Source organism: Esox lucius, chromosome 11 (genome assembly GCF_011004845.1).
Source record: "Esox lucius isolate fEsoLuc1 chromosome 11, fEsoLuc1.pri, whole genome shotgun sequence".
NCBI classification, from domain to species: Eukaryota; Metazoa; Chordata; class Actinopteri; order Esociformes; family Esocidae; genus Esox; species Esox lucius.
In genome coordinates this window covers 45,460,761-45,468,916 of record NC_047579.1, presented here as the reverse complement: position 1 = coordinate 45,468,916, position 8,156 = coordinate 45,460,761, and the positions used below count along the sequence as shown (strand labels likewise).

General features: G+C 39.3%; 1 long non-coding RNA gene across 1 annotated transcript; it reads right to left on the bottom strand.

Annotated features, from left to right (window-relative positions):
- Positions 1–5,518: 5,518 nt before the first annotated feature.
- LOC109616293 lies at positions 5,519–7,877 on the bottom strand. Its single transcript, XR_002197404.3, has 3 exons — positions 7,106–7,877; positions 6,364–6,524; positions 5,519–6,159 (listed from the first exon to the last, which is right to left on the bottom strand). It is a non-coding gene; the product is annotated as an uncharacterized LOC109616293 (long non-coding RNA).
- Positions 7,878–8,156: the final 279 nt, after the last annotated feature.

Here is an 8,156-nt window from a genome sequence, read left to right as displayed (position 1 = left end):
CATAATGGGTAATTGCTGCAATGCTGTTCAAAAGGTTGCCAAGTCACGTGCATGCATAGCCATTAAAGCCATGCCTTGTTTCACAGATTAACCAAATGTTATACAGGGGATATAAGAGTAATCAATTAAGACATGCAACACCCATTAAATGAATGGTTCAGCAGCCCCATATAGTAATCTCCTCTGCCAGAGAAAAGAAAAGCACAGCAACACACACATGAAAAGGAGTTTAGAAACACATATAATCTGCCAGGTTGGATTTCCATAACAAAACAGGGGCTTGTTATGTATGTGCTATTCATACATACCATTCACATTTTCTTACATAACTCGTTGAAATTGTAATCAGATATTTGTGAACTGCCATAAATGTTGGACCATGAATTACAAGTACACAATGTTTCAGAGATGAAATATGTACTGATGAAAAGTGATCAAGCATGTTGTTCGTCAATGTGATGTGGAAAACAATACAACCAAGACTGCTGTTTTATGACATGGAAGCAAGAGGTATTTCTTTGTCGACGTAAACCCAAATGGGATGAACGTGGCATGAAATATGACTCGGAGCAGGAAAAGTAAAATCGACTGAAGTCAGTGCTCAAGTTTAATTGCAGCCATTTATTGATTTAAATCAGTTCTACGGAATCCATACGCAAAAGATTAAAAGTCAGGCATCTGAATGTCGCACAGCCTGAGGACTGAAAATTAATGCTAATGAGGACAGAGTGGTAAACACTGTGTAATCACTGGTGCTTGACTTGGTCTGGAACCCACTAGTCTTGAGCTCCTGTTACTCTCATGGAATACTAGCTCACAAGTACAGTGGATATCAAACTTCTCTACACCCTTACTGAAAATTGGGATTTTGTTGTGGTAAAGGCTTAAATCACGAGAAATCACATCAGACCGTTTTTCACCTTCAAAAATATATTGTTACCAAAAAGATTTAAGTGAAAACAAATAGATAGTAAAACAAACTTGTCAGTGCCTTTGTTGCATAAGTGGGCACATCCCACAAATAATACATTGTAGAAGCACCTTATTTCAGGGGTTTGGATAGACCTCTATCAAAGTACACCAGGGTTTAGCAATTTTTTTCCCACTCTACTTGGCAGAGGAGTTCAACTTTTATCAAATCTGCCCACTTTTTATTGCATTTTATGCTTTTCTGTGACTTTTGAGGGCAAAATTGTATTTATATGACAAATAATATATATATTTTTTTCATGTTGTATGATGTTGATTATTGTGTAAAAAGTCTCGGATTTGGTGAATATGATGTGTGAGCCATCTACAGCAAGAGGGACACAAGGACCCCTTGGCTGCCAAGCGACAACACCCCTCCCTGGGTGAAAGAGGGAACCGGTGTCAATTATCAAGGTCAAGATAATTACTTCCACCACAAATAGCATCTATGAAATGTATGGCTTTTTCCACTGGTTGTTTTAACAGCTTATTAGCTAGTAATATTCTTACTAGTGTCTACTATCTTACTACTCGGAATAGTCCTAAGAATTTTCAATCTTGGGGAAGAAAGGTTCCCGCAGGTCTGCAGAGTTATCACACTTTAGGAGAAAGTGTGTTTCAGTTTTGTTCGGTGGGCAGAGGAAACACAACCCAGTCACTTCATTGAGGAAGGGAGTGAAGGATAACTATGAGCTCGACCAAAAGCAAAACATTTTACCTCAAAGCATAAAAATTATTAACCTGTTTCGATGTCAATGGAACTCAGATGCAATGCCATCTGTCCTAAGTTCCAGGCTAGAGCGGACAAATGTGGGTCTTTTTACAAAGGCACTGACAATTTTCGCAAACAATCCCCGACCAGCCATGCCAATAACAAAGAGCACCTGGACAGCATGACAGCTAAGCGGGTGGCTGACAATCCGTCTTCAGGGCCCTTTCCAGCTAACATGTTACGTAACCACGACCAACAGTTACGTTATGGATTGGTAATAGATTGGTAATGTCTTGACATTAGCTTCTCAAAACGTTTTGGCTACATTATCAGAAGGTAATTGCATGACCACATAATTGGTAATCGTCCTTACCTCCTCAGCACGTCGCAGGAGCGTAATTACACGAGGTACTAACAAGGTAACTACTTACGTACTGGTTTGGTAGCGATCCTACGTAACTCCAAGGTTATCTGAAGGAAATTAATGACCACATAACTGGTAATCTTCCTTACCTGCTCAGAATGTAGCAGAAACGTAATTACAGGACGTAATGACAATGTAACAATTTTCGTACCAGTTTGGTAACGATCTTACGTAACTACAACTGGGAAATAGTAACTCCTATTTTCGTTGCTACAAAGTACTTTGCTTACAAGGTCATTACAGCCAACACATCGGAAACCATGTATTCCAAATATTTCAAAGTTCACCTGAAGATCTTTAGAGTCACAAGAATTCCCCAAACAATTCAGACAAATTAAAATAGTTCTATATAATCTCCCACAACACAGACGGAATGCGTAAACAAATTGTAAACTGTGCACACGCAGATTTGCCACAGCTCGAGCGTCCCATTTCTTGTTCGTTATAATTTGTACTCCTAAATATTCGTCAGAAGTTTACAGTATCTCAGCAGACATAACCGGTGGCTATAGCAAGTTTATTTTACTCCAGTGCAAGATAATTCTGATTTATGTTCTGATTTAGTCATGTCTGATCCAGATTAATAGAATAGCGATGTATAAATTAAAAAAACGTACGTGCTTCAGCTTTAAGGATGATGTTGGTCCTTTGGTTACATTCATGATGAGCTTTCTCCCTTGTAACAGTCCTTGCACTACCGTGAAACAGAATCGAGTATGAGGTGACATGTCAATGTTAGAGTTAGCCAGACCAATGAGAAATTTGAAATGGGGAATACTGGCACCCTAATCCTTAAAACAATAGCTGCAGATTTCTTCTGGTCATTTATGCTTGTATTTGTGCTAGTAGAACAGTAAAATGTACTTAAGGCCTGGCCCCTTCATATACTATTGTAATACTATTTATTGTACTGAAGTGCAATAAATTATATTCATAACCAGGGCACAAGGTTTAAAAGCACACCTCTGAAAATGCCATTGTCCTGAATTACTCTTCTTGACTGATTTCTCTAAACATGTAAGGTTGTTTTTGACAACCATGTTCACAATACAGCCCAAGAAAATATTCACGGTCAAACACTATCAACTGGTGTTGCACAAAATAAGACAATATGTATCGCTATGATTTGCATTTAGATACATTTCATATAATATGAATAGCCCTCAACCTAAGTCTATAGAGTTCATGTAATTTCCATGTACTGTCCTGCTTGTGCTAATGCGTATATTCAGAGTACAGAATAGTCAGCAGAGTAGTATGATACATTTACAGTCCAGACAATTGATGCAACATTGACCTTGCTCAGGTTTAGCTGTACACTTAGTACATTTTCCCTCACTGTCAACATGTACAAGATCATGGTAATGTGCAGTGTAACAAATCTCTGTTCGAGATCATCGTTCTTCCACTCTCTTGGCCACATCCAACCTATCCATAGGCCACCCTGTTGTAGCCTCAGAACCCCATAACGAGATTCCAAGATTCGTATTTAGAATTTGACCCTGAAGTGTCAGCAGTAGTGATTCTCAGCAATATTGCCAATGAGCATGCGTCATCCAGATCTGTTGCATTCCGCTTCTTGTTCGGCCATTGTCAGTAGCCCCGATTATAAAATCTTCCTGTAGCCATGTACTTGTCACAAAACCAGTCCCTCCGAAGATGCCTTCCCCTTCCCAACGCAGATCTCGGTTGCCGGCCTACTATCAGCTACAGCTCATCCGTGTCACTAGCTGTCTCGTTTTGCATATTATACATCTGGACTCCATTACCAATTACCACCTGTATTTACCGTTTACAGGTCCCAAGAAATATTTTCTTTAAATTCAGAACAAATGGAGGCGGTGCTCCATTTGATCAACTACTCCTGGCTAACATTTTGGTTGATACCACGGCGTGTGGGCATCTTACAGCTAAACTAAACATGGTCTCTGGAATACGTGGATATCTTGGTTCCAACCAGTGTAGGCTACTTACGACTTTGTAGCTTCAAGGTTTGGCTGTGGCAATTGCTCATGTGAAGACACAACCCCAAGTTCTGCTGAACACTGTTAAAAAGAAATTGCGGCTAGCACAAACACAATAGTAAGACAACACATGGTAATGTGACCACATTAAAATCCCATAAAATGTTTTGACCTTTAAGTATACAGCTCTGGAAAAATTAAGAGACCACTGCACCTTTTCTTTCCTTTCCAAAAAAGTTAAAAAGGAAGGTTTTGAATGAGGAACAGAAGGGTTAAAATTAAGAGACCACTGCAATTTGAACGCTTCTGTTCCTCACTCAAAACATTCCGTTTCAACTTTTTTGGAAAGGAAAGAAAAAGGTGCAGTGGTCTCTTAATCTTTTTTGGAGCTGTAATTATGTTGCTTCAGCACCATGAAAAGAGAGAACATACCATGCACCAGTCACACAGGCACTTACATTTCTGTGATATTCAATATAACAGCGCAGCAAGTCAATAAATGGGTTCCCTCTTGAATTATGTTTTTGGTTTTTCATTATTTGATTTAGTAGATACAAATAATATACAAATCTGTACTCTTACTGCAATTGTAATTCTCATATGTGCACCACTCATGTCCACCAGTTCTCAGTCACGGAGCAAGGTGACCACATTAAAAACATTGAAATGCGGGACTACAGTAGGATTTTTCAGGACATTTGTCCTCCCACTGCAACTGCATGCTGCATGTCCACTGGTGCTTTACCCTGGCACCAGGGCCACAAAGTTTGGTATTAAGGAATTAAGGAGGGGCTCGAGTTTGGGAGGGAAGAGTAAATTATCAACGCAAATTGCCTTTCCGTTGACAAAAAAATAAGCCTAATTGTTCGGGGAGTTAAACAAAAACCACAATGGAGTCAAACGCCATGTTCGGTTTGGTTATAACACTTTACATCTTATTTTCAAAACAAACGTATGAAACTCGATAAAGAACGTCAGAAAGGATGAATAGTCGAGACGAGAATGGAGGGAAATGTCTAACAGAAGCAGCCGCATGTATATAGGGAAATAATTGTCTGCTCAAATTCAGCCAAATTCAGCGAAGTTGATTGGCCGGCGCTTCACTTTAAAGATGGACAATGACCCAAAAGATACCATGAAAGCAACCCAGGAGTTTTTTTCTGTAAAGAACTGGAATATTCTGCAATAGCCAAGTCAATCACCTGATCTCAACCCGATCGAGTATGCATTTCACTTGCCTTAAGTTTTGAAGACAAAACTTAAGGCAGACAGACCCACGAACAAACAACAACTGAATACAACTCCAGTAAAGGCCTGGCAAAGCATCACAAGGGAGGAAACCCAACATTTGGTGATGTCCATGCGTTCCAGACTTCAAGCAGTCATTGTCTGTAAAGGACTCTCGACAAAGTATTAAGAATGAAAATTGTATTTATGCTTGTTATCATTTGTCCACTTACATTTGAGCCCCTGAAATACAGTAGGGGGACTGTGTATGAAAATGGTTGCAATTCATTTCGTACAATATTTTTTGATTAACCCCTTGAATTTAAGCTGAAAGTCTGCACTTCAATTGCATCTCGGTTGTTTCATTTCAAATCCATTGTGGTGGCGAGCCAAAATGTTGCACATTGTGTCAGTGTCCAAATATTTCCGGACCTAACTGTACATTGTAATGTCAAAAGACTGTATGCCCATTAAAATAAAACATTCACATTTTTGTCAAAAGTGCATAAGTGCACAATTTAAGAACCATTTACGAATGAAAGGGTACATGTGAGGCTGTTATGTTGGACAAGAGCAGGAATGTAAGCAAGCACAAAATCTAGGATGGGGGCGGACTGAGAAAAGGACATCAACCAGCCGACCGAAAACACTGAGGATTCCGGCGTTGAAACGCTTGGTCTGCTCCCTCACTGTCTCCATCTGCCGGTCTTCTCTGGTGTCCCTCTCCTTCACATATTCAAATGCCTGTTGTGCCAATGAGCACTGGGAATCCGCCCTTCTTTCCAATAGATCATGGTCACATGACTGTATGTCATTTAGTGCTTCTACCAACTCCCTCTGTCCAGATTCTCGCTTCACTTTGCCTGAAAAATACATAATCAAAATCCAATATAGGTAAAATCATTGATGTGGTATCAGAACAGAAAAAATAGGCCCATTGTAATGTTGTGTTGTAATATGACAGATCAGGTTATACATACATGCTAAAGTATTTTCATATCATTTGCATCAGACAGGGTTAAAAACAGAGAAGTCTTTAAAAAATAAACAGTAGTAAAGTTGCATACTTCGCCTCAAAAGAATTTGTGTCAAATCAAGCATGGTAGGTATGAGCTGGGTAACAGGGAGATGAGCAGGTGTGTTCAAACGGTGTCCTTGTGAAGGTGGCAGGGAATTGTGCTGCTGGGGGAAGTGGACTACATCTCCGGTTGGTCAAGATCAGATTGGTCTGTTTGTGGGGGAAAGTAACAGCACGTTAAAGACTTGGAATTCACAATGTTTGAAGACAATTCATAACATCCCCAATCAGAAACATCCCCATGGCTTCAATTGGAAATGTCGCTATATCTAAGACTGACTGGAGTTACTCTGTCTAAATTAGCCAGTTTTAATGAAAATCCATTCATGCTAACTGAGTTTTCAGTACAGTAGGTTGGCCTTTTTCTAAGGTAAACAATCAACCTGGATTGTGAAACTGCAAAGCAGTGGCCTATTTTCTTTTCTTTTTTCACGTCACCTGGTTTGAAGAAATGATTAATGGCTGGCGACCAAGTTATAGTTTTGAAGCTAGTTAACTTTAAGTAACAATGGTTTCAAACCATGACACGTGGCATCTGGCCAACAATGGGCCACCAGGGTCTCAGAAATTAATTGTACTTACTAATCAGAACAATAAGACTTGGAAAAAATAAATAGATATCTAGCTCGTTGGTTGAGATTGGTCCTTTTGTTTTGGTCAAATTCAGGTTGGCTCAATGTTAACACTAAACTTAAAATACGTAGACATGCATCTTTTAAAAAAAAACTTACCAGAGGTTGTCTCACCACTCCATACCGCTGGCTGGTTTGCCATTATAGAGTCATTGGCATCGTAGCATTTAAACAGTTTTCTGTCATTCCAACTCATTCCATTGCCTTGACACCCCTGTACTGTTGCTTCATTTTTTTATTTCATCTGGGACATTTTTGTCAGATCTCATGAAGCCTAATTCGAGAAGCCTATGACTTAGCGAATGATAAACTTTGCTATTCGAATAGCGCGATAATTCAAATTGCAGCTGAGTTACGTCTTCGCAGTACAACGCAACGAGGGCCTGGACTTCATCCACGACTTGTAGAACGACATCGACATTTTGCTTAATTCGTTTTTAAATGTATTGTGAAAAATAATTATTCTGCAGTACCAACGAGATAATGAATTACAAATGATGGTCTCGTCTAGATTTAATGATCCGTGCGACTAGCACAACATCCAGGGTTTTCCCTGTACGACACGCGCCAACCCCGTCCTAGTCCTTAAGTCCGAGGTGTCAATAGAAATGTACATGCCATAGCCTACTGTAGCTTATTGTAACCTAGTCACTCCACTTTCTGGTATGCAGTGTCTCTCCCACCACGTACCTACTCAAAAAACATGTGGTCAGTCATGTGTATACTGTATAGCTTTCATAGACTGATCTCTGTTAAAGGGAAATTCTAGCGGTGGATGAACTGATGGATTTTCTGTAGATTTGTGAGCGATTACACTTCTCCAGCTGCAGCACTGACAAAATGTGGGACTTGAATCAAATGTATCATAGCATTTCAGATAAAATGGGGTTACTTCTAAATGCATTCCTAAATGCTTCCAATTACATAAGTAGTTTGTCTTCTTCCAGTAAACATTCTAAAATGGTGTCATTCTTTTTCCACAGAAATGTTCTATAGACAGGGTCCCAACATCTATGATACTAAGTAAGAACCAAGTGTGTAGGCTCTAAATTTCTGTATATAAATACTATATTATGCATTAATCTGCAGTTACAAGGCAAACATAAAATAAAAAATATATATTATACTATGTGTAACACCTTTAAGATAC